General features: G+C 42.9%; 1 protein-coding gene across 3 annotated transcripts in view; it reads right to left on the minus strand.

The window, feature by feature from the left end:
* LOC139563316 (cartilage intermediate layer protein 1-like) overlaps nucleotides 1-27,987 on the minus strand; it is a 47,544-nt gene that overhangs the window by 9,829 nt on the left and 9,728 nt on the right. Inside the window, exon 1 of one of the 3 annotated variants that reach the window (XM_071381923.1) lies at nucleotides 19,735-19,836. The exons of the other annotated variants lie outside the window; for them this stretch is intronic. The gene's annotated coding sequence lies outside the window, so the exon portion shown is untranslated. Of the gene's footprint in view, nucleotides 1-19,734; nucleotides 19,837-27,987 lie in introns of those variants that run through there. 3 annotated transcript variants of the gene reach the window in all.

A 27,987-nucleotide genomic window follows, 5' to 3' on the forward strand; every position in this document is an offset into this window, starting at 1 on the left:
TGGCAGGGTCTACAGTCAATCACGGATTACAAAAAGAAAACCAGCCCCGTCGCGGACCAGGATGTCTTGCTCCCAGACAGGCTAAACAACTTTTTTGCCCGCTTTGAGGACAATACAGTGCCACTGACACGGCCCCCTACCAAAACCTGCGGGCTCTCCTTCACTGCAGCCGAGGTGAGTAAAACATTTAAACGTGTTAACCCTCGCAAGGCTGCAGGCCCAGACGGCATTCCCAGCCGCGTCCTCAGAGCATGCGCAGACCAGCTGGCTGGTGTGTTTACGGACATATTCAATCAATCCTTATCCCAGTCTGCTGTTCCCACATGCTTCAAGAGGGCCACCATTGTTCCTGTTCCCAAGAAAGCTAAGGTAACTGAGCTAAACGACTACCGCCCCGTAGCACTCACTTCCGTCATCATGAAGTGCTTTGAGAGACTAGTCAAGGACCATATCACCTCCACCCTACCGGACACCCTAGACCCACTCCAATTTGCTTACCGACCCAATAGGTCCACAGACGACGCAATCGCAACCACACTGCACACTGCCCTAACCCATCTGGACAAGAGGAATACCCATGTGAGAATGCTGTTCATCGATTACAGCTCAGCATTTAACACCATAGTACCCTCCAAACTCGTCATCAAGCTCGAGACCCTGGGTCTCGACCCCGCCCTGTGCAACTGGGTCCTGGACTTCCTGACGGGCCGCCCCCAGGTGGTGAGGGTAGGTAACAACATCTCCACCCCGCTGATCCTCAACACTGGGGCCCCACAAGGGTGCGTTCTGAGCCCTCTCCTGTACTCCCTGTTCACCCACGACTGCGTGGCCATGCACGCCTCCAACTCAATCATCAAGTTTGCGGATGACACTACAGTGGTAGGCTTGATTACCAACAACGACGAGACGGCCTACAGGGAGGAGGTGAGGGCCCTCGGAGTGTGGTGTCAGGAAAATAACCTCACACTCAACGTCAACAAAACAAAGGAGATGATTGTGGACTTCAGGAAACAGCAGAGGGAGCACCCCCCTATCCACATTGACGGGTCAGTAGTGGAGAAGGTGGAAAGTTTTAAGTTCCTCGGTGTACACATCACGGACAAACTGAATTGGTCCACCCACCCAGACAGCGTTGTGAAGAAGGCGCAGCAGCGCCTCTTCAACCTCAGGAGGCTGAAGAAATTCGGCTTGTCACCAAAAGCACTCACAAACTTCTACAGATACACAATCGAGAGCATCCTGTCGGGCTGTATCACCGCCTGGTACGGCAACTGCTCCGCCCACAACCGTAAGGCTCTCCAGAGGGTAGTGAGGTCTGCAGAACGCATCACCGGGGGCAAACTACCTGCCCTCCAGGACACCTACACCACCCGATGTCACAGGAAGGCCATAAAGATCATCAAGGACAACAACCACCCAAGCCACTGCCTGTTCACCCCGCTATCATCCAGAAGGCGAGGTCAGTACAGGTGCATCAAAGCAGGGACCGAGAGACTGAAAAACAGCTTCTATCTCAAGGCCATCAGACTGTTAAACAGCCACCACTAACATTTAGCGGCCGCTGCCAACATACTGACTCAACTCCAGCCACTTTAAAAATGGGAATTGATGGAAATTATGTAAAAATGTACCACTAGCCACTTTAAACAATGCCACTTAATATAATGTTTACATACCCTACATTACCCATCTCATATGTATATACTGTACTCTATATCATCTACTGCATCTTGCCATCTTTATGTAATACATGTACCACTAGCCACTTTAAACTATGCCACTTTATGTTTACATACCCTACAGTACTCATCTCATATGTATATACCGTACTCTATACCATCTACTGCATCTTGCCATGCCGTTCTGTACCACCACTCATTCATATATCTTTATGTACATATTCTTTATCCCTTTACACTTGTGTGTGTGTATAAGGTAGTAGTTGTGGAATTGTTAGGTTAGATTACTTGTTGGTTATTACTGCATTGTCGGAACTAGAAGCACAAGCATTTCGCTACACTCGCATTAACATCTGCTAACCATGTGTATGTGACTAATAAAATTTGATTTGATTTGATTTGACTCAAACCCTTGTCATTTTGATGTCTTATGTTGCACCTACCCCACATTTTTCAGGAATATTCTTATCATGTTACTGAATGTATCCAGAGTATTTTCAGATGTTGTTATAGACAAGCGAGGTGAGAAGTACAGTAAATGTAAAATGTGCATAAAATCAACAGTGTAATGTTTGGATTGAGTCTTGTCCGGTCAACTGTTGTGTCCTCACCTTTAGTTTAATAATTTCCCCATAATTTCCTAACTTTTCCCTTTTTTTTTTTTGTTGTATTTTTGTATTTTTTAAAAACCAAATACATACATGCTATTCCATTTCAATTGCTACCATGGTTATGCATATGGTTTTCATATTTATTCTGTAAGGAACATTTCATTTTAGCCCTATCCATATAGTCCAATTCCCACAAGTGATAAAGGTTAATGGTGAAACTACCCCATCCATTTGGGATATTACAATAACAAAGAAGTTACTGCAAACAACAAACTTTTTTTTAGTTTTAACCATGCTGCGCGAAGCTCCTCAGTTCGTCAACAAAAACAACTGTGCTGGGGCGGCCAGTGGAGCTGTTTCCCCATACTGCAGATTCCATCTTTAACCACCTAATGTACATGCGATGGATGGTCTGGTATTTCATACCCTTCATATTGGAGTAGGCTTATATCAGTATTCAACTATACAAAAAGAGAGTAGGATACTGTGGTAACTATAGTGAGAAAGAGAGTAGGATACTGTGGTAACTATAGTGAGAAAGAGAGTAGGATACTGTGGTAACTATAGTGAGAAAGAGAGTAGGATACTGTGGTAACTATAGTGAGAAAGAGAGTAGGATACTGTGGTAACTATAGTGAGAAAGAGAGTAGGATACTGTGGTAACTATAGTGAGAAAGAGAGAGTCAAAGACCTTCCAACACAGACAAGAACACAACACACCCATTCCTAAACGATTATATTAATGGTTTCAAGTTGAAATGCCAGCAATAGCATCTAATGTGAATTGGTAATTACAATGGCCTCATCCCATGTGTGATTGTCTTTTGTTGTGCAACATCAACACACAGTAACATTTCTCTGAAGCTGCTCCCATCAACAGTTTAGATTAGAGGCCATGAAAACAGTTCTTATGAACGACCCCACATTATGACAGTAAACACACAGATTCATGCCCTCTATTATTAGTATTAATTTATCCAGACTTCGATCTGTTGATAAACAGTGTCTTTGTGATTTTCCGTAATGGCATGCCAACAGCAATATGCTGACTTACGATAGCACTAAAAGCTATAAACATGTGTAGCCCAACAACATGAGGTCATAGCGGTCACACATCTAGCTAGTTAGGAGAGAATATGTGACAGACCGGGTGATGGAAAATCTTCCATGACTCACTGCTTAGATTCTGAACAGAGGTTGAGGTTAACTAAGAATTCTGTGATTATAAAATTTTTAAAAATGATGTAACCTTTATTTAACCAGGAAAAGCCCATTGAGACCCTGAGTCTATTTTTCAAGGGAGACCTGGCCAAGAAGACAGCAACAATCAATACATTCCAGAATTAAAACATACAACATGATCCAGCCTAAAAAAAAGCATTTACACTCCTCTGTAACAGAGTCTCCCATCAATATTTAAAATTCATTCAGTAGCACTAACATATCTAGATGAAGCATGGATTGTAGACTTTTCCATGCCTCTGGTGCACAAGACGAGAAGGCAGTCTTGCCTAATACTGTGAATGTCCTGAGGACTTTAAGTAGCAACCACCTAGCAGACCGGGTATGGTAACTGCTGGTGAAGGAGACCAGACTACAGAGGTAAAGAGGGAGTTTACCTGCTGGTGGTGAAGGAGACCAGACTACAGAGGTAAAGAGGGAGTTTACCTGCTGCTGGTGAAGGAGACCAGACTACAGAGGTAAAGAGGGAGTTTACCCAAAAGGGCTTTGTAGATGAACACATACAAATGCAGCCTTCTGCGCATATAAAGTGAGGTCCAACCAACCATTTGGTACAAGGTGCAATGGTGACTTGGCATTTGTAATAAAGCGAGAGTCCAGTCTCTGTAAGACGGAGGAGGCTGCATGCATATACAACAAGTCACCATAATCAATTACAGTGAGAAAAGTGGCCTGAACAAGCTTCTTTCTAGCCATAAGCAGAAAGCAAGCCTTATTACGAAAATAAAAACCCAATTTCAATTTAAGCTTTGTCACAAGATTATCCATAGTCATCCAACCATATACCTAGGTATTTGTAGTATGACACTTTTTCAATGGATAAGCCTCCAGATGTGACAATACTAACCTTCTCTGGCTGAGTACGAGCTCTGGTAAAGGTCAGGAATTTTATTTTTTGTACATTCAAAACCAGTTTGAGACCATAAACTAAAAATTCTCTGATTATAATGATGAATGTAAACATAAGTACTTACCAATCTAGTATTCTGTTGCTACTATATACGAGTAGGACAACATTCAACTTGACATTTTTTGACATTATTCAACAAATGGAGTGGATACATTGATTCACCATTTGCGAGAAGGTGGGTCAGAAGAGAATAGCCCCTCATCGGTTTAATCATGTGAATCCCATTCTACTAACATCCCTCTCACCACCAGACTAGCCTGCAATGTTGACACCTTAGACCCGTCACTTAGCACCTGAGCACAGTGCGGCATTAGTGTGAAATTTTACAACAGCTGAATCCAATTGAACGAGTTTGTTCCTTTACCTAATGAGAATTTAAGAGACTCACGGTGTCTTTAAACAAGATAAATTAACCTTCAAATCCACTATAAAAAAAAAACTATTCATAGACACAATCTCATTAAGATCAGAAAATGTAATTATAGGAACATTAGATCAAAGACAAATAAAATGGTTGTATTTATACAACTCATCCACTTGTCATCATGCTGTCACTCACTCTTCATCATCCACTAAATCACGGTGAAACCAAACATTAACCCTTAATAGAGATTAATGTTGACTGACGCTGCATCATCATCAGGGATCCTGTATGAGACATTTAACCCTATCTTCTCAATCACATTATAGCAGGCCTGCACAATCTTGGAAATGGAATGGCAGTAGTGTTCACATTAGTCTTTTACATTCATAAACAACTTTATAGATAGGGTTCTTATGAAATGAAAGTCTATTTCATTATATTTGCATCGTGCAATCATTGTGTCTACTCATCAATTATTGGTCATCAGTAAAAGGACATGAGGTTTTCTCATGGGTTTTCTGGGATTGATGAAGTCATTCATTTCATCCCCTTGGTTGAAAAGGCTGGTTGGTAAACTGGCATTTCTAGGAACTGTGGAAACATACTAAAAATACCTGGTCAGCGTGACTCTACTAAACGGTCCTGGACAGTTCTTAGTCTGATGGTTTTCCACACGACCCTCATTAACTTACCTCATCATGTAAATTAAAAGGCGCGGTATGCACAGCAGGAGGAGTGGACGGATGCCACTCACCCGCTGGCATAACAACAGAACTGGAGTTCAAATGGACACCAAATCAAATGTTATTGGTCACATACACATGGTTAGCAGATGTTAATGCGAGTGTAGCGAAATGCTTGTGCTAGAACCAGAGGGTTTCTCCCAGAGATGTCTACATCTAGAGCCGGGTAGGGGGCCAGTCTTACACACAGGGGAAGTGACAGAGAGAAACCACAGCTCTTTTGATGCATGCTGTTATTTATATCCCTAACCTCACTGATATTAATGAGAGCTTTGTGTGTGATGTTCACCGATAGTTTTAGATTTGAACATTGATAGATTATAGATTGTGTAAAATAAAAAGATGCAGACCAAAGCTTGTCGAAGTCGAAAAGGAAGTTCCTACGGAGTGGCCCCGAGAGCCATGTCCAAATGGAAAAGCCTGCACTGTCCTTAAGTAAAATCTTACCTCATGTTTACCTGCCACCAATTATTGCATTTCCTGTGCAGTGATTTGGTTTGGTGTGAGGTCATTAGAATAGTGGAATCAGTAAGTAGTTTGGAGCGGGGCTCTGAGCCAGACACATGTCCCAGGGAGCTGAAGCTCTTTCCAGACAGTGTTCCACTAGATTCCTTAACTCTCCTGTACTTTTCACTGATAGCAACTAATGAAAGGGAAATACAGAGGGACCATTAATTAGCAGAAAAATGCTATGGTAGGCACAGACCAGTACAGTAGATTGGTGGACTTCACATGTTGTGTTTATATGGAAAGCATGTTTCAACTTATAATACATAATGTATTATTTAACATTATGAATGTATCCTGTGGTGTGGTTATGCATTTTTGGATTGCAGTAAACTGGGACCTGAAGGAAGAGGACCTCAAGGAGCATTATGCCCTTAACAGTGGTGGTCTTAGATGGACTCTCACAGGGCTGGGTGACATGCCCCCATTAGTCACCTAGCTACCTACCACATTTCCCATGCCACTGTACTGCCAGCTAAAACACTCAGACAGCAATTTTCTATAAAGGTGTATTTTACTAACTGTACAATTTACAGGCTGTTAAGAGGGGGCAACTTTATGACATTCTGTCAGTCTTCAAAGGCAGTTCTTTCTCACTAAATGAGGAGGACGGGCTGGAGGGGAAAGGAAGTGGGAGAAGGACAAAAAAACATAAGCAAACACTCAACGTTTCCAGGCAACAGTCTGGGTCATAGGACACCGTGCACCACATGGTCTGTCCCTCAGTTGGACTCCAGACAGGTCATGTTTATAATGACATCGCACAACACTGTCCAGTTTTCCCAAGCTGTGTCCAGTTTTATTTGTTATTTTATGTTATTCTGGTTTAATAGGGTGACAGTCATTATCTCATTGTCTGTATGTATGACGTCATCATTTAGAAGTCAATGGCTGGGATAATTCCAGCAGCTATACAGTTCCTGATAAAAAAGTGTTCCAACAACAGCATGAGAGCAAACATTGTTTCTGTTATGGCAGGATGGAAATATACTTTTTGAAATTGGTCTGTATGCTTTGTTTTACGGCCAACATAACCATAATCTCCATAATCTGGATGGAAAATGATATGGCTCCCATACAATTACCTAAGTATAAATGACAACAAGATAATCAGATCCTTAGAAATACAATCTGGCAGCATGATGAAGGATAAACTTTCTGCGAACTGGATTTGAACCAAAACATGATCCATGACTCCTGACTCCTGATTTTACATAAAGACGTTAAGAGATTAATACATTTCCCAGGATAAGAGCGATATAATCTAAATCTGTTCAAGTAATACATCTTCAAGAGTTTCTTAAATTTACAGTCTGACCCCATTTTCACAGTGATATTCACCTCCAAGATCTAGTTCTGCTGAGGCCCAGCCAAGCATCAACAGTAGAAGTCTCCCTGAAGCGTTGTGGAGTTGAAACCATACCTAACCAGAGCAGACAGGAGACTCCAGTGGTTTGTATCAGTGTGGACTGGGGGGTTCATGGGCATCCTGGGCTTAATGACTCCACCAGAGCAGCTTCTGTTTCTGTCGTTAGGGGCCCGCTTCACGGGAGAAGGACACGGAGGAGGAGAGAGACTTTCTTCTTCTTCCTGACATGTTCAGAAAGACGTGGCCATTTGCCGATGTCAATGTGTGTACGTTTAACTCTTGGAAGGAAATGGATGGATGTAGGCTACAGAAGTTACGTCAGTAATGTAAATGGACAACGTCTCCAACTGTGAATGTTTTTCTCATTGTGTTCTTTGTAGTCTCCCCATTGGTTTAAATATTAGAAAGTGAAAAGCCAATGGATGGGGAGGTTCAGCTTCATACTCTAGGCCCAGCAGACTCCTGTTTGATGCTTTTGATATTTGAAATTCCATACACACCCACAGGTACGTCAAGATGATGTGTGCCACTGGATAAGTAATCTCTTGGCCGTTTCACAAAACACTGAATAACGTTATCTTGGCTCGTACACAATCATCCTCATTTCAGACTAAATCAGCGCCTGCTATTAACACTGACAGACCTATAAAACAGTCTCTTGTCTACTCGTCAATGGGAAAAGTCTTGCTGGAACCCAACAGTTGGGACAGTCTGTGTGCCGCTGAGAGACGTGCATAATTAAGAGCTGAGCGGAGACAGGGTTGAGAGGGCAGTCTCCAACTGCCATGTGATGAAGCGGGACTGGTCTTTGACAACAGTCCCTCGGATCTTTCAAGATTTCTCTTAGATTTAACAGGCTGCTTTTATTAAAGCGAGGAAAAAGTAACTGTTTAAAAATGTGTACTTAAGCACTTACATAATAATAGGGCAATAACGTTTCGAAGATGTCATTCAGTTTAAGCCTTGCAAAAGGATCAGGCGAAAAACAATGCCATATGAATTGAAAGCATTAAAAGGTGTGATGAAATAGAAAACAGAAGGAGTCAGAAAGGAAAACGCTGTGGTAAGAGTGAGAAAACATGAAAAAGAAAATGGAAAGCTTTTGGTAATTAATGCTCCTAGGGCTAAACAATGATTGATTCAAGACATAAAAAATCTCATCTGATTTAGCCTCTACTATCCCAGGGCAAGTGGGTCTCATTGTGACTTTCAGATTTCATAGTGTTTTGAGAAAAAAACAAAGGTGAAATACATTACTCTACCCTAGTTTCTAAGGTTGAAATCATTAAAGACCTGGTATTCCCTAGCCAACTGTGGACCTAAGCACTTCAACTCTTCACGCGTCAGAGATCCCCGTCCACAGCTGTGTAGGAAACGGAAGTGTAGGTCACATTTGCTCTCCTACAGGTGCCTGATCTCTTCAGCAAACATCACATAGATAAGAAAACCTGTAAAGGATTTACGGTGCACTCATTGGCATGCACACACACCATCAAGTGCAAACCTAGTTCCACTTACACCACTATAAAGACTCTTTACCTGAGCACATGTAGTTGAGAGAACATATGTTTCACTTTCCCACGCGAGTAACACGTACACCCACACATCATTTAAAGACCACAAGTAAAGGCTCAGGCAAATCCTCTATGGTGCTAGCCAGCCCGGGCCTGGCTCACAGCTATAAACCATGGAGGCATGTAGAATGGATGGCCAGATTAAAAACATGTGGGGTGACTGAAAAGACGGATGGTATGTGTTTCATGAAATCAGCAGGACGAGGTCATCCATCTTTTGCTCGCTCTTGTTTGCCGGAGACCCCTGAGGCCTCCAGCTAAAGGTCAGGAGGGATTGACTCACTCCGGAGAAGAAAAACTGAGAAATGTTTTGTTGAAAGTACAACATTGCACAGGTGTCTCATACTGCATGTTCTTTATTTGATCCTATTCCTTACAGATATGAGAATAACACTCTTACATTCTGAAGCCCTCAGAAATACTTTCCTCAGTTAGAAGCAGGGAATAAAGGAAAATCAGATCCCAGAGCAGCGAAGCATACATTTAAAATGTGTCTTATCTTTAGGAGAACCTTAACTCATACATCAATAAAATAAGAATAGAAAACAAATCTTCTATTTCTGAGAGAACACAGACGATCCATACACCATAAAGTGCCCAACCTACACCATGATGAATCCCATACTCTGTCTCCATTCCAAGACCTCTGAAGACAGGAGCTTTAGACAGTTTGAAGACATGGGAAATGAATGGTTTCATGCTGTTCAGTCTAGAGCCTCATCTAGGCTTGAAAGAGCCGTGAGTAAGCAGGAAAGAGAAGGATCCTCTTAGGGAGCTGGTGAACCCTGTTCCCCGAATCAGATGACTCACAGGTCCTTATGAAACCTGGAGGGAGCACCCTATCTAATGTGTGTGTGTGTCTCTCAGGGCCCACTGCTTCTCCAGCTTAATGCTTTTACAATACCTGTATTGTCTGGTGATCTGAGCCTGAAAATATGAGCACAAAGACAATGACTTAAAGATTGTGGTAAATTAGGTTTACAATGCTGTCATAGTTGACCTCCCTACAGTTGAATGTATTTCAAGTGGACTCCTTTAGATACAACATTTTTTAAACACTGTACCAGAGAAAATAACACTGAAAGGAAAACAATTACCTACCGAAATAAAAAGTGATATGTACACAGTGCTCTCATACTAAAATGCGACCATAAAAGATGGTCTGGATTCTTCGAAGAACAAAACTGCAAATACACTTATAGCTTTTCAACTGGCTTCACTGGCAAGGCAGCACACATAATGACAAAGAAGAGTGGGGAATGTTGTCAAAGGGCTTTGGCCAATGTGGAACAATAACTGTTATTACAGGGTAGTCTGTGAGGAAGTGATGGAAGCGTGCTATAACACAGTGTCTTATCTAACAGGGATAACCACTATCATAGGCATATTATTAAGGAAGCACTGTCTAAAAAGTATTATTTACAAACTATCTAGATTAGTATGTTCATGACAAGGAGCAACAATGAAACAACAATTCCTCATACTTTTGGGCTGGGATTCAATCCAATGTTGCTTTGTTGACAATACACCGTTTGAAGGCAACGTTCCTGTGTTTTGAAAGTGTTCAAGATTGAACTCTGTTGCAATGTTCCCCATTCAACTCTTAAAGTGTTCAAATTAACTTGATCGTGGTGTTTGCATAGCTCTACTGTAGAGTAATATGCAACACCTACATTGTAAAACATAACACTTGATTTAGAGTAAACTGGAGTGACTTTGCTTAGTGTTACACTTTCTCAGTGTAAGAAATTAACATCTGTAATGTTACAGTAAATCGTTTTTTGGGTGTTGTTTTAACACTGTATGGTGTAAAGCCAAATTTGCATATTTCCCACAGTGCCTTTTCTTTTCGAGTGAGTTGTAGAGTTACCACCCATGACTGTATTTGTTAGTGACAGAGACATGGTTATCCGATTATCCTTTTAAAGGTCTGTGGCTTTCACCAAGTGAGTACCTAGGTGAATGCTATCATAAAAATGTAACTATGACAATACATACATCATAAGGCCTTACTTGATGACCTCATTTTACCCTTACCCAAAGTGCTATGTAATTCCTACTGAAATCCAGCCAGTTAGGATATCCAACAGTTGGAATTTTTCTTCACCCGCAACCTGCATTTAGAATAACTGTCAGGGTTTGGAAAGTTTGTGGATAAGAAGACTACTTAAACCATTTAAACTGGAACAACCATTTTAGTAACGGGTGCAATGAATCTAACTAACTGGATTACTTTAGAAAAATGAATGTTATTTATCTTTGCTGCAAGATATTAACCAATCAGTACATGCAAAAACAGAGATATTAAAAACAATCCTAAAAAAATCGACCTGCAGTAGAGCATGCTGGGAAATATGGTTTTGATGGGACTGTTTCACTTTCCAAAGTGTAACACAATAACTCTGGTTATTAACACCAACACTGGGGGTTATTTTACACCACTGAGTCTTACAGAGTGAATTTAACTCCTGAATCAACACTAGAAATGATAAACTGAAAAATGTACACTGGCCAATTTGCTGTGTAAGACGTCTGTGGTTGCTCAATATAAACAGGGTAGAATTGAGATCTTGGATCTTAGTTCACTTTCCCATAGATGCGATAAAGAAGACAATGGAACTGCCATGGAAACGTGTGGGGGAAAGATGCCTTGGGGGGACAGATCCCGAATCTCCTAATTTCTCCCCAACAAAATGAGCCTACATTCAGGCTGTTGTTTATATGTGTATTTCACACTATGTTGAGGCTATGTTGAGGTAAAAACATGAGTACGGATGTCAATCCCAATATTCATGTCATCTTCACCAATCAGCTGCATTACAGTTAAAAAACGACTTTGACTACCTCCACCGGTATCTCTATGCTAACCATGCTACCAGCTTATACGAACGGGAGTTAGCATTTAGCAGTCATATCTTATAAACTGTAAAATGGACTACTTCTAAATATAATGCAGCAAAAACAGCCAAATATATCAAAATCGGACTTCAGTAACCACATTGTAGGCTTGTTACAATACATCAATCATGACGGATTTGATTAATATCCACTTTGTTTGATCAGATTTGTTCAATGTGTACCAATCCAGCGTCCTTCTTCTATCCCCACAGTCTGCGTTCCATTGACCTCTTTACCGCATCTATCTGATTTGATATAAGATCTCTCACATCATTTCTGCCTTTCCTATGCACTTTTCACTAGTTGGCATTCAGACTTGCCGTATGCAGATCGGTGAAGGGCTTTGCAGGCGTGGTTCCGTTGTGCGCGCTGAATACATTTTAATAGAACACTGAAAACCCACCCACTTGCTGGCCAACAGATTTTCTCATTGAGTTTTCATTCAATATATTATTCTAGAAATCCTAAATGAACTTTGTAGGTTTGACGCTATACTGTCATTTGCGCATGGCTACAGAAGCCTATAACTTGGATCTCTACATTTCATCCCAAATTATAAAGCCAGCATTTCATAAATTTCACTGTGGAAAAGGTGATATGTTGATACTGCGTGCTTCAGTTTGCTGTCATATGACTGGTTTCACATTTGTCTCCAGCGATCATAAGGTCAAATAGATCTAAAACAATTGTCATTTATATTTACAATCCCCTTATTCAAACGGCTTACACTTTTACCTTCCACTGGGCACACACTGGTTGAATCTACGTTTCAGTTCAATGAAATTTGGTTGAACCAATGTGGAATAGACGTTGAATTGACGTCTGTGCCATGTGGACTAGCTCTTATCAATAGCTCTTATCAATTTGTAAATTACAGTGCATGGAGAATGGTGTTATTTATATCGGACAAAGGAAGTAGATGTTGCTCCACTTGGAACCGATAGGTTGCTCGACCTTATTCATCGTTTCATAGAGTGTAAAGGTGGTGGAATTATGAGGGTCAAGGTCAGAATACGGTGTATCTGTAGACACACCTCTGCCACACCTTCATGTCGTTGATCTCCACCCCAAACGAATAGCGAGTGAATAGCATGCTATTCTCATGCTTAAATTCAAGATCAGAATACGCGTAGAGAGAAAAGTGCATAAAAAGGTAATTAAATAAAATTTACGCTAACTTAATTTGGGCTGGAATTCCCACATACTGCACTAGCTGAGAATTTAGTCTCACTTTAATAGGATAGTCACCTATAGATGGTACATAGATGCTCAAACTAATAAGAAACGATCAACTACAACTCTGTTGACATGCAACAGTTTGCCTGGGATCAAGGTTATGGCTAGGGTTGTTGAGCCAGGGTGTGGACATAAAGCCAGGGTTGGGGTTAGAGTTAGGGCTGGTCGATAGTTAGTTGAACAGTTTGTTGATTTTTAAAACATCTGTAGTGGAATATCCAAATATATACAAGTTTACTGAGAATATTCTTCATTATACTGCCATGATCCTTACATAAAAAAAAACAATAATAGACAGTATTTAAAAAACACTAAAGCATTGAGTCATACCACCACGGCCAGGCAACTGTCACGTCACGGATCTTAACCTTTAATGGGTGAACCTGCCGCAGGTTGTAATTCAAAGGATCTCTCCATGTTCCATGAGAGAAAAACAGGAAGATTGACCACAGCGCCCTATGGGTTACTATGATGCAACATAATGTGGAGTGGGAGGGATGGAGATAAGTCTGGCTAAAAACAGCAGCAGCAGAGGAAATTCCATGTGGTTTGGTGTAGAGAGAACCAGTCTCCCACAAAATGTGACCCCGATGGGAAGTAGGTGTTGCAATCACTTTTTTGTTTTTGAGAAACACATGACATCACTGTCTAGAACCTCCTGGCCAGCCTCAGTCCCAGTTCCTTCCTTCTCTTTGCTCACCATCTTATCACGCCAGCCACGGTGGGAAACTGGAAAACTGATATTCCCCATCAGACTGGAATTATTCACCTTCACTGGCTAAAGGAACACAAATGTTATCCTGGAGTCACTTACAGAGAAAATACAACATCAAAATAAAGCAAGAAATGCATAACTGGTACTTATTTCCAGAACAACATCTGTTTGTAATTGAAATGAAGGTCTTGGCTACTGGACTGAGATCATGTACTGAGTGAGTGAGCCTGTTGTTCAGGTCCTGTTTGGCTGAAGAAGCTCAGCTTCTCCACTCTGTAACCATGGCACTCCTGTGTGTGGTGTGGCTTCTTTTGGAGCTTCTTTTGGAGCTCTCGCTGCTATGCTTTCAGAAAAGCATTGACCCCACATCACCCATTTGTCCATTGTCTCAATAATTCATAGATTCATTACTTCATGGAGACAAAACTATCTGCTGGGCTGGGATCGCTCCATTCCATCTCTATCTCAAACCTCTTCCCCTCGGCTTTGAGGCCAGGACAGACTCTAACACCAGGGAAAGAACTGATGGATGCCTGAAATGAACTGAGAACAGAGACAAGAACCCCTTTTTAAAGACTGGTGTGGTAACATAATGTTATATGATAAACCTGCTGTCAGTAAAGCAGCTTTGTCAGGAAGTGGTGCTCCCCCAGTTCCAGCCCCCCTCTACTAGACAGGAAACAGTGGGGCTGGAAAAGCCATCAGAGTCCACCTCATCCCCCTCTCTCCTCCTCCTTTCCCTTTACACCAAACGTATCCTACTAGAAGAGGATCATGAACAACACAAACCACACGAGTGACAGGTCTACTCAGCCAAGACAAAACTCCCATCCACCTCAGAATTCTTTGTGCATATTGTCATAGAACAAGATCATTATGAGGGTATATGGATTAGAAGACAATACTGAACTACTGAAAACTGATTGGAGTAAGAACAACTGTTATCTGGGCAGTTGGACAGTCAGGCAGCTCTATTGGCAAACGTACAAAAATGTTCTGAACCATTACAGAATAATGAATCGGATGAATCACAGCTGTTCTGTTAGCTCCACAGTGCAGACACACAGAGATTCTGTCACCCCTCTATATCATTACTATATCACCACTCTCCCTCTCATCACTCCATCCATTTGCTCTTTACTAGAACAATGATCATCATAAACTCTGCTCATGTATGCAGAAAAGAGGGAAGGTAGCTCACAGTATGTTTCTTTAGTGTTTTTTAAGTATTGTGTTTTGTGTAAATTTATACCACTATCATGCGCTGATGGTTTTGGACTGCAGGTTCAAACATTTTATTGAAAAAGTAAAGTATTATTGCCACCTTGTGGTTAAAGGCTACTCTCACCTGTGCTTGCACATTCACCCATTTTTATTTAACCGCAGGACCAAAAAGTACGGGGGGGACATCATAAGTTACAGCGATCAAAGATTGATCTTGGGAACACTCACCTATGCTCTATTTACTACAAACTCCTCAATTTATATAGAGACCAACTAAAGAATCTCTTTAAAATTATCACCATAACGTAAATCAAAAAATCAAAAAGTGAAATGGCCTGTTGACTGTGTGTTAGCGGAAATACGTGTGGATTGTGTTGCTGTGCCACAGGGTGTCACTGTGAGGCAGTGGACGGCTGCCACATGTATGCATCACCATTGGAACACAGCCAAAGACAAGTGAATGGTGAGATGAAATCCATCAGTCAAGCAAAAAGCCGTTTCCAGATACGGCAGAGCTCACATGGAGCTTTCAATGAAAGAAAGGACCAGACGAGAGGAAAACACAGAGCCATAGCCTCCAGAAGGTCCATCAGAGCCATAGCCTCCAGAAGCTCCATCAGAGCCATAGCCTCCAGAAGCTCCATCAGAGCCATAGCCTCCAGAAGGTCCATCAGAGCCATAGCCTCCAGAAGCTCCATCAGAGCCATAGCCTCCAGAAGGTCCATCAGAGCCATAGCCTCCAGAAGCTCCATCAGAGCCATAGCCTCCAGAAGGTCCATCAGAGCCATAGCCTCCAGAAGCTCCATCAGAGCCATAGCCTCCAGAAGCTCCATCAGAGCCAACAGCCTCCAGAAGCTCCATCAGAGCCATAGCCTCCAGAAGGTCCATCAGAGCCATAGCCTCCAGAAGGTCCATCAGAGCCATAGCCTCCAGAAGCTCCATCAGAGCCATAGCCTCCAGAAGCTCCATCAGAGCCATAGCCTCCAGAAGCTCCATCAGAGCCACAGCCTCCAGAAGGTCCATCAGAGCCACAGCCTCCAGAAGCTCCATCAGAGCCATAGCCTCCAGAAGCTCCATCAGAGCCAACAGCCTCCAGAAGCTCCATCAGAGCCATAGCCTCCAGAAGGTCCATCAGAGCCACAGCCTCACATTAAGCCATGATAGCTTTCTAAAAGGTGGGCTGGTCCAAGGCGTTTCCTACTAGGAATAGGTGATGACGTTGTGTCTTTAAATCCTCACTCTGTGAGGTTGTTTACCCCAGCAGTAAAACTAAACCAATCCTGTTACTGGTCAAATGGCCATTATCACACATTTCTCACCCCAAGACAAGACAATAAAGAGTGGGTGTGGAAAGAGCCATTGATGACAGGTTCAACAAGCATCAACTATATGACTCGACGTGTGTGTGCTTGAGTGTGTGTGTTTGTTCCTCCAGGTGTGGCGTGCCCAGCTAACCCGCAGTAATGAGTGTAATTTGCTGGTCATAGTCCAGGCTTGTGACGGGCGGCACTAAGCAGAACAGACCCTTTGCTGCATACCATAAGTAATAGTCACACAGGCAAAAGACAATCACTGGGTAACGGCCGATTCGCTTCCCATTAGGACCTCTAAACGCCTCATTCCCACTTTGCCTAATTACCCAATTAAAGCTTACTCTGCAGATTTCTCTCTCTCTCCTCTTCCCCTTTGGACTACGAATGTGGTGTCCTGCTTAGCAATGCCATTTGGAAAAAACAGAGGACATGAGGACAATCAGGTTTGGTTTAGTATTCAATAAGAATCAGTTTATATTTTATGAAATTTTAGATTGGTTCATTTGGCTCTTTTGATGGAGACTGTTGAATGCGTGTCCAGCTCTAGTGTATTACAGTAAGAGTACATAATCAGTCCTTTAGCTAGTGTACATTCGTGTGTGACCCAAACAGGTGATAGCAGAAAGCCCTGGAGCTCATTCTGGACAGACAATCTTAGCCGTAAATTAATTGCAGCTGTCTTATAATGACAGAAGTCCCATTGAGGGGGCCATCCCAGGCCAAGCTTTCTGCTGATGTGTGTGTGAGAGAGGTGGGGTGTTTGGACTGCCTCTGTTGCTGCTGAACAACTGTCACAAGGAAATGTTCCTTTCCTGATTCTGACAGAAAATTCTGACCGATTAATCTCAACTAGAGCTTTAATTAAATTCTTTACAATGCTATGGGTGTGAGTCAGTGGCAGGAAAACAGCTAACTTCCTACAATTCTACACATTTGCCATGGGACAAAGAAAAAACATTTCAGTTTAAGAGCTAATATTATGCTATTCTACACATTTTGGCATGAAGCTGAGAGAAATGTTTTTATTTGTTATTTATTTAACCTTTATTTAACTAGGCAAGTCAGTGTCACGGATCCCTCCGGAACATTCATTTTGCACACCTGGCCTCTATTCCCAGTGATTAGTAATTGTATAAGTGTGCCCTTGGTTTACCAGTGTCCTGTCGATTTTAGTTACAATGTCCGTTGGTCGTGCTGTGTGTTTTGGCTTTCATGCCATTGTGGATTGCGCAGATGATTACGGGTCTCGTCCCGTGTGATCATCATTGTGCGCTTGTGTTATTTATTTGAGGTACTACTCGCTCTTTTGTTTGGGTTTAAACCCTGTGTTTTGTATGGTGTTTGTTTGGTCTTCGTCCCTGTGCCTTTACACGGCACTCTGTGATTTGGGTAAATAAAAAACCCTATTACGCATTCCTGTGCCTGTCTCCCGACCCTTTATACCGACGTGACAGTCAGTTAAGAACAAATTCTTATTTACAATGACGGCCTACCAGAAGGCAAAAGGCCTCCTGCGGGGACGGGGGCTGGGATTCAAATAAAAATAAAAATATAGGACAAAACACACATCACGACAAGAGAGACACCACAACACTACATAAAGAGATACCTAAGACAACAACATAGCATGGCAGCAACACAACATGACAACAACATGGCAGCAACACAACATGGTAGCAGCACAAAACTTGGTACAAACATTATTGAGCACAGACAACAGCACAAAGGGCAAGAAGGTAGAGACAACAATACATAACGCTAAGCAGCCACAACTGTCAATAAGAGTGTCCATGATTGAGTCCATGAATGAAGAGATGGAGACAAAATGGTCCAGTTTCAGTGTTTTTTGCAGCTCGTTCCAGTCGCTAGCTGCAGCGAACTGAAAATGTTGCAGTTTTACAGCTAATTTCCTGTCATATTTTATTTTTTTGCCATGGCTTATGACGTGTTCATATGGTATTATTTTTATTTTCGAGGGTTGGGGGGCCTCCAGAGCCTGTGCTTTTAAAAAATGTATTGGTCTTTTGACCAATCAAATCAGCTCTGAAAAAGATATGATGTGAAAAGATATGATGTGATTGAACAAAAGATCAATTAGTGGGAGAAATATCAGAATTGGGCAATGACGGTAGGCCGTCATTGTGAATAAGAATTTGTTCTTAACTGACTTGCCTAGTTAAATAAAGGTTACATAAATAAAATACAAATAAATGTAACTCATCATTATCCCACCCTCTAAAATCATTGACAGGTGGCACTATTGACTTATGGTATTAATGTGTCTTAAAATAGATATATATTTTTAAATTTAGAACAAATATCTGTAAAATAATTAGCATACAGGGATATCTGGTCACAATGCGGACACAGTGGATGGATAAGAGAAACATTTTAATACCATGTGTAGATGCATCGGCTAATAAATTGGCACAATCAGAATGTATACAAGATCAAGACAAAGGACGCATGTTAGCACCAGGTATGAACGAGGCTTATGTATTAGGGCCAGGACGATACCAGTATCGCAATACTTGTTAGTACCGTGGCAAGGAAACAAAAAACGAAGCAGATTTTTTTTTTTTAGGAAAACAGTCCTGGAAACATACATCATTATGTTCGTTAGGGAGAAGAACGTAGACAGAGATTAGGTAGGAGACCATGTAGATTAGGGGTAGGCAACCATGGCCCTGTTTTTGATTGAACCGACCTGGAAGACCAGGTGTGTTGAATTTAGGCAATCACTGAACGGATCAATTAGCTCAGTTGGTAAAGGTGTGGTGCCTAGTTGGAACCTAATACCTGTGGCACTCCAGGAACACAGTTGCTTACCCCTAATGTAGAGCGATATACAGTATACGGTATACAAAGGAGGGTGTGGAACATTGTTGTTTTTTTAGTTTATCTTGCACTTGTGGGAGTACACAAATACAGTGTTTATGAGTTGGTGGTGCCACATCTTGCTCAAGGACAAGCACTGTACATCGAGCCACATAAATGATAGAAAGCATTTAGCAGTTGCTCTGTTAGAAAATGAAATATTTACTAGATTGAAACCAGCTTCTAAAAAGCTATTTGCTATCTTTACTCACCACACTCCCTTAAACTGCTCAGGTGGGGAGAGAGAGAGATTGAGAGAGAGAGATTGAGGGAGAGAGAGCGCTGGAGAAAGAGGGAATGTGATTGCTTAGAGGTGGGTGGGAGAGCGGATCCCATGTGCTGGTTCTAGCTTGTTACCGCCTGTGAAGTGAAGTGTGCAGCCTGTGTGTCAGAGATAATGGAGGCGCGTTTTACCTGCAGGGTAGAGGGGGCGTTACCGCTATAGAGGGGCTCCTTGGACCTTGAGACCTACCTCACAGCTGCAGGCAGGGCCCTCCTGAGAACAGCAGCAGGCGAGGCAGGATGACGGACTGGGAGGGCTGGACTCCTGCTGGGGTTACAACCAGCGATTCTACAGGCCCTGTGTTGTCTCTCCACATCGGGTGGTGGACTTCAGTAGTACTGTGGGTGGCTGTAGGGAGAACAGAACAGGCCATCTGGACTGGGCTGCACTGTAGTGGCCACAGAGGATTCAGCCACAGCTCTACTGAGAACTGCTACAATAAGAGCCTGTGTGGGCAAAACTAGAAACAAGTAAACAAAGAATGGCATGGGAGAATTTCCCTACACTCTTATCTATCTATTTAAAGTAGTTATTCCTCCTCTTTCTTCCGCCTTTCTCTCCCTGCATTCTGTATCTCACCCTTTCTGCGGCCCACTTGGGATGGCTCTGCTTACATGAGTTTCTAAATCCTTTTTTGTGTTGCTTCATTTATTCATTCTTTGTCTTTGCGCTCCTGGCTTTGCCCAATTCAAAAGGAAAGCCGTGGGTCTACAGAGAGGAGAACATTGGGAAAAGAGCCTTTTGTTGTTCATTTGAAAGAGCAGCTTCCAGTCTGACAAATGGCAGCCCTCTGATGGGGAACGACAGGAGTCTGAATACACACACGGCTCTGAACACACTCCAACTCTGATCCTGCCAATGTTCTGATCTCAAGTGTGTCTTGCTGTGTGGTGAGGATAACTGGCAACAGTCTCAGCACTCCACCTCTCACGTCAAACTCCAAATGAGAGCAGAGAAAGACAGGAGGGAAATAATGCAATTCCACACAAAACACAAAACCACCTTTTTCCTCATTCATTTCCATGACATTGGAACAGTTGCTGGAACAATAAACCTCTCTCCATTTCTCAACAGCCTATTGGCCATTGTGGGGGTTCTGAATGAGAGGATGTCTGGGTGCTATGAATGCTTATGTTGTGCTGTGTGTCCGACACTCTTGACCTGTATTCTTGTCGCAGTTTCCATGCACTTGTGCCCCTTGACCCTCTCCAGTGCAATAAGAGCTCAGGGCTGTGCCTGGGATCCCCATGGACTCTGGGTCCCCATGACCACTCCTTGTTCTTCCTCTGTTCAACAAGGGGCATTGTAGGGGAGCGTCACCTCCATGGAGAGCGGCCGCGTGTTCCAGGCAGCCCATACTGTCCTAATGCAGCGTGTGAGGACATGAGGAGATGGGGAGTGGAGGGGCAGACTGAAGGACCGTTGGGAGGGAGTGACACCATCCTCCTGCACAATTGCTCCACACCTCTATTGTCCAGCCAACTGTTAGGTATTGTGGACGGGTCAGGTTGGATTCAGGCCTGGGTGATAATATGCAGTGTTCCTGTGAGAGTGCTCCTGTCTGCAGTGTGTTTTACAGGCTGAATGAATATGTACAATGCTATGAGACAGACAGGGAGAGATGGAGTCTCATACGTCTTTCTCCAGGTGTTTCAAGTTTCAAGTTTTAATGTCACGTGCACAAGTACAGTGAAATGCCTTTCTTGCACGCTCTAAACTCAACAATGCATGAATCAATAACAATGTAATACTAAAAATAACATAAGGAAGAACAAAAACACAACAAGAAATAGAAATAAGAAGAACACGAGAGGGTAAGTAAGTATGCATACTATATACAGGGTCAGTTCCAGTACCATATTTACAATGTGCAGGGACACTGGATCTATACAGGTAGGTATGTATATGGGTAAAGTGACTGGGCATCAGGATATAATATAAACAGAGTAGCAGCAGCGTGTATGATGATTGTATGTGAGTGGGTGTGAGTGTAGAATCAGTATAAATGTATGTGCATATTATGTGTGTGAGAAAATGATGAATTGAGTGTTTGTGTGTGTGTTGGAGTGTCACTGTGTGTGAGTGTGTAGGGCCCTGTGAGTGTGCACAGAGACAGTGCAAAAATAATAATAAAACACAAGGGTCAACTCAGATAGTCTGTGTAGCTATTTTGTTAGCTATTTAGCAGTCTTATGGCTTGGGGATGGAAGCTGTTCAGGAGCCTGTTGGTGCCAGACTTGATGCACCTGTACCGCTTGCCATGCGGAAGCAGAGAGAACAGTTTATGTGTGGAGAGACGTCTGGGACAGAGGCCCTCTGTGTGTGGAGGTAGATCAGGCTAGGTGGGGTGGACGGACGAGGGTGACTGCAGCTGGTAAGGATCCTGTTTGGACATGAGATCCAAAGCACTCTCATGGATAATACTCTCCTCTCCTATGACTTGCAGCTTTGGGGCAATGCATGTCGCCATTGCCCTAGTCTACAGAGAGCAGAATGTGGATAACAAACTCCTTTTACTCTTCTATATGAGTTCCATCCTCCCATTACCCCTGGAGTCCTGGAGTGCAGAGGGACGGACATATTCAGATGTAGTTACAGTATTATAGTAGAATAGTTACAGTATAGTAAAGCCAGTAGAGAGGAATCACCATGAGTAGTTCATTCTGACAATCTCTGGCTTTGTGGAGATTAAATTGCCTCTGCCACTCGCTGATTAGAAGAGCTCTCAGATGAGGAGAGTGAATGGCTCTTTCATACACTGTCCTCTATCTGTCTGTGTCTATGGGTGATGCCATAGAGACTTAGTGAGAGAGAGAGAGTCATTCCATAATCCACACAGAGAGTTGAGGAGGTGGTCAGGGAGCTGCAGCTGGGATAAAGGCAGTGATTGTAGCCCCATCCCCCTCCACCAGTCAACTGATGATGGACGAGGGGCTGGAGGTAGAGTCTCTCTGGTCCCTGGCAGAAGAAGGAGGAGAACGTCTCTCTCTAGTTCTAGGAGTTCCCTACCCAGCATTGATCCCCACTGGCCAGGACTCAGCAGGAGTCTATTATCTGGGAGATTACATTTAAAGCCCTTCATTTTGTACGCATGGCTTTTTGAATGGCCCGGTCACAAAAGGGCTGATTGAGTTTCCATTGGCCATCTGAGCTGAACAGTAGCTCTCACCCCGCTCCACCCTGACCTGGATAGAGACTGTGCATCATCCTGAACAAATTACAACGCCCTCTATCATGTCCTTTACCCTCTAACCTATCCCCTGTTCTCTTTCTCTTTCCTTTCTACTTTCCTCTTTACCTACCAAGATAATTCTCATCAGTTATAGTCACAGTTGTGTACATTCCCCCTCAAGCAGACACCAAGACGGCCATCAAGGAACATCACTGGACTATATGCAATCTGGAAACCATACATCCTGAGGCTGCATTTATTGTAGCTGGAGATTTTAGCAAAGCAAATTTGAGAACAAGTCTACCTAAATTCTACCAGCGTATTGATTGCGCTACGCGCATGCGCAACACCCTCGTCCACAGCTACTCTATCTTCCGCGATGCATACAAAGCCCTACACCACCCTCCCTTCGGCAAATCCGACCACGATGCCATCTTGCTCCTTCTGTCTTATAGGCACAAACTTAAAAAGGATGTACCAGTGACGAGAACCATTCAACGCTGTTCCGACTAATAGAAAGCCACGCTTCAAGATTGTTTTGATCACGCTGACTAATATGTCAGCCTCAGAGAACAACATCGACCTATACACTGACTCAGTGAGTGCGTTTATAAAGAAGTGCATTGGAGATATTGTACCCACTGTGACTATTAAAACCTACTCTAACCAGAAACCGTGGATGGATGGCAGCATTCGCGCAAAACTGAAAGCACGATCCACCGCATTTAACCATGGAAAGAGGTCTGGGAATATGTCTGAATATAAACAGTGTAGCTATTCCCTCAGCAAGGCAATCAAACAAGTGAAATGCCAGTACAGGGACAAGGTGGAGTCGCAAGTCAACGGCTCAGACACAAGACGTATGTGGCAGGGTCTACAGGAAATCACGGACTACAAAACGAAATCCAGCCACGATCATGGACATCGACGTCACGCTTCCAGACAAACTAAACACCTTCTTTGCCCGCTTTGAGGATAATACAGTGCCACCATTGAGGCCCGCTAACAAGGACTGCGCCCCTCTCCTTCTCCATTGCTGACGTGAGTAAAACATTTAAACGTGTTAACCCTTGCAAGGCTGCTGCCCCAGACGGGATCCCTAGCCGCGTCCTCAAAGCATGCACAGACCAGCTGGCTGGTGTGTTTACGTACATATTCAATCGCTCCCTATTCCAATCTGTTGTCCCCACATGCTTCAAGATGGCTACCATTGTTCCTGTACCCAAGGAAGCAAAGATAACTGAACTAAATGACTACCGCCCTGTAGCACTCACTTCTGTCATCATGAAGTGCTTCGAGAGACTAGTCAAGGATCATATCACCTCCACCTTACCGGCCAGCCTAGAACCACTTCAGTTTGCATACCGCCCAAACAGGTCCACAGACGATGCAATTGCCATCACACTGCACACTGCACACTGCCCTATCCCATCTGGACAACAGGAATACCTATGTAAGAATGTTGTTCATTGACTACAGCTCAGCATTCAACACCATAGTACACTCCAAGCTCACCATCAAGCTGGAGGCCCTGGGTCTCAACCCCGCCCTGTGCAATTGGGTCCTGGACTTTCTGACGGGCCGACCCCAGGTGGTGAAGGTAGGAAACATCATCTCCACTTCGCTGACCCTCAACACTGGGCCCCACAAGGGTGCATGCCCAGCCCCCTACTGTACTCCCTGTTCACCCACGACTGCATGGCCATGCATGCCTTCAACTCAATCATCAAGTTTGCAGACGACACAACAGTAGTGGGCTTGATTACCAACAACGAAGAGACAGCCTACAGGGAGGAGGTGAGGGCACTTGGAGTGTCGTGTCAGGAAAACAACCTCTCACTCAACGTCAACAAAACAAAGGAGATGATCGTGGACTTCAGGAAACAGCAGAGGGAGCACTCCCATATTCACATTGAAGGGACAGCAGTGGAGAAGGTGGAAATGTTTAAGTTCCTCGGCGTACACATCACAGACAAACTGAAATGGTCCACTCACACAGACAGTGTGGTGAAGAAGGCACAGCAGAAGAAATTTGGCTTGTCACCCAAAACCCTGACAAACTTTTACAGATGCACAATCGAGAGCATCCTGTCGGGCTGTATCACAGCCTGGTGTGGCAACTGCACCGCCCTCAACCGCAAGGCTCTCCAGAGGGTGGTGCGGTCTGCACAACGCATCACCGGGGGCAAACTACCTGCCCTCCATGACACCTATAGCACCCAATGTCACAGGAAGGCCAAAAATATCATCAAGGACATTAACCACAGAGCCACAGCCTGTTCACACCGCTACCATCCAGAAGGCGAGGTCAGTACATGTGCATCAAACTGAAAAACAGTTGATCTCAAGGCCATCAGACTGCTAAACAGCAATCACTGGCTCAGAGAGGTTGCTGCCTACATTGAGACCCAGTCACTGGCCACTTTAATAAATGGATCACTAGTCACTTTATACAATGCACTCTAAATAATGACACTTTAATAATGTTTACATATGTTACATCATTCATATCACATGTATATACTGTATTTTATACCATCTATTGCACCTTGCCTATGCCGCTCATCCATATACTTACATGTACATATTCTCATTCACCCCTTTAGATTTGTGTGTATTAGGTAGTTGTTAGATTACTTGTTAGATATTACTGCACTGTCGGAACTAGAAGCACACGCATTTCGCTACACTCGCATTAATATCTGCTAACCATGTGTATGTGACGAATAAAATGTGATTTGATTTGATTTTACTGTATATAGTTGATATATTGTGATAATCGACAAGCAGTGTTTTCGGGCAAAAATAGAATAACCACATTCATGCCATTATCTTCTTGTTGTCATGTATGTACTGAATAATTCAGACCCCATCACCCCAACACTAATGACTGCAACATATCTTAGATCCCAATTCCCATACCTAGCAACAGTGCCATGATTACCGGCCACATCAGCATACATTAAAAAATCTCTTCATATATCATTATATTAAAGCACACAGATGGCTGTCCACAGAGAAAGAGAAAGAGAGCGCATTCCTCCCCTCCAGCTAACTCCATCAGGGTAAACATCCTGGGTCAAAGGAGCATCCTTTTCCCTCTCTCTCTGTGAGCCACTCCTGCTTCAGGACCAATCTGCTCCCAGGGGCAACCTGAGACCAGTGGTGGAAAAAGTACCCAATTGCCATACTTGAGTAAAAGTAAAGATAAAAAATGACTCAAGTAAAAGTGAAAGTCAGCCGGTAAAACACTACTTGAGTAAAAGTCTAAAAGTATTTGGTTCTAAATATACTTAAGTATCAAAAGTAAATGTAACTTATAAAATGTACTTAAGTATCAAAAGTAAAAGTAAAAGTATAAATCATTTAAAATTCCTTATATTAAGCAAATCGGACGGCACAATTTTCTTGTTTTTTTAATTTACGGAGAGCGAGAGGTACACTCCAACACTCAGACATCATTTACAAACAAAGCGTTTGTGTTGAGTGAATCTGACAGATCAGGTAGCAGGGAAGACCAGGGATGTTCTCTTGATAAGTGTGTGAATTGGACTATTTTTCTGTCCTGCTAAATGTAGGCATGTAGTGAAGTACAAGTAAAAGTTGTCAAAAATATAAATAGTTAAGTAAAGTACAGATACAAAAAAAAAACTTGGAGTACTTATTAAGTATTTTTACTTAAGTACTTTACACCACTGCCCCCCCCACCCCACACCACCTCCCATCGTCCCTTTACATCACTGGGTGTCATTACTATATACAACAGCAGAGCCATGTTAACTAGAGGAACAGGCTAGCTAGGAGAATCCCCTCAGCCTTTAACAATTGATCTATTTTTTCCCCCCATCAGAGGTGGGAAACTCCGGTCCTCGAGGGCCTGATTGGTGTCACACTTTTTCTCCATCCCTAGCAAACACAGCTGATTAATCAAATTGCATTCTAAACTGACCATTGAAATTAGGTGATTATTGGAGTCAGGTGTGTTGGCTGGAGCTGGGGCAAAACTGTGACACCAATCAGGCCCTCGAGGACTGGAATTTCCTACCTCTGCTTGATGATTGTTCTTTTCTTTCTTTCTTTCTTTAATATTTTGCAACTCAGCAGTCCAGAGGTCAATATTATGTTGGTCAAATCTCATCCTAGGCTGGCAGCAGGCAATTGATTACCCCTACAAGGTTATATTCCCTGGATGATATTGATCAATTAATCATGATGGATTTCCAATGGTGACTGTCCTTCTTGTCTAGGTACCTTTAAGGCCTCTATTCAATCAGATCCGCTGTAGCTAACATCTGCCTAGGGTTGTTTTGATGTTGTCAGAAGGGGAACTGCTTTAGAGCTGTTAAATCCACAAGTGGCTCCCGGCATTACACCTAAAGCGGACATTGCCATTGACTGCATGGAGTCGCATTAACAGAAATCCCATGCAACCCTGATAGAAATCTTCATTATTTAGTTGAATGATTTTTCAATTTGAGTGTAATTATGTCTTTATAGCCTACACTTTCTCTTTCTGAACTGGTAACAGGAGTGGGACGGGTGTGGCTTCGTGACCATGATCGCAAGAGCAGCTGCTCACCATTTTACGACTCCAATGCAGTTCCACCTCCTACACCGCCAAAACATCCCCTATGTGGGTGTCTGTTATCCCCGGTTAACGGTTGATCTGATTGAATCTAGGCCTAAAGCTGAGATCCACATTAGGAGAAACAACGCCACTGGCCGCCCCCGGCATTTATGTTATTGTTTTTGTTTTGTTTATGAAATGGAGGAGAGGAGCTGCAGCATGAAAGTAAAACAACCATGTAGTAAATACTCTGCTGTTCTATCGCACGTGCAATGATGTCCGTCTGTACGGTGTTTGAAGTAACGTCTTCGCTGTTGTAATATCGCAAACGAACATGGCAGTTTCACTGCTACGGATTCCAACTTTAATGCCCAAGAGACAGATGAAATTACCTCTGCCGGACTTGACAAGGTGCAATACAATCAAGAATAACAAGTTATAGTGGATGTGTTAGAAAAATACACAATATAAAAATGATTGGAAAAAAACACAATTGCCTTCCCATAAGAGGGTGAAACTTTTCTTAGTTTTCCACTTTTTCTCTACAGCACACGGTCTTGACATGTGACCTGAGATTTGCAAACACTATTGTGGTGATGAAATTGTGATTGAAAAAACGAATAATGTCCATTGTCTTGCAAACTAGATTCTCTGCGAGATAATGTGAACCATTGTCACTGTATTGGCACTGTACTGGCTTCGA

Source organism: Salvelinus alpinus, chromosome 33 (genome assembly GCF_045679555.1).
Source record: "Salvelinus alpinus chromosome 33, SLU_Salpinus.1, whole genome shotgun sequence".
Classification (NCBI taxonomy): Eukaryota; Metazoa; Chordata; class Actinopteri; order Salmoniformes; family Salmonidae; genus Salvelinus; species Salvelinus alpinus.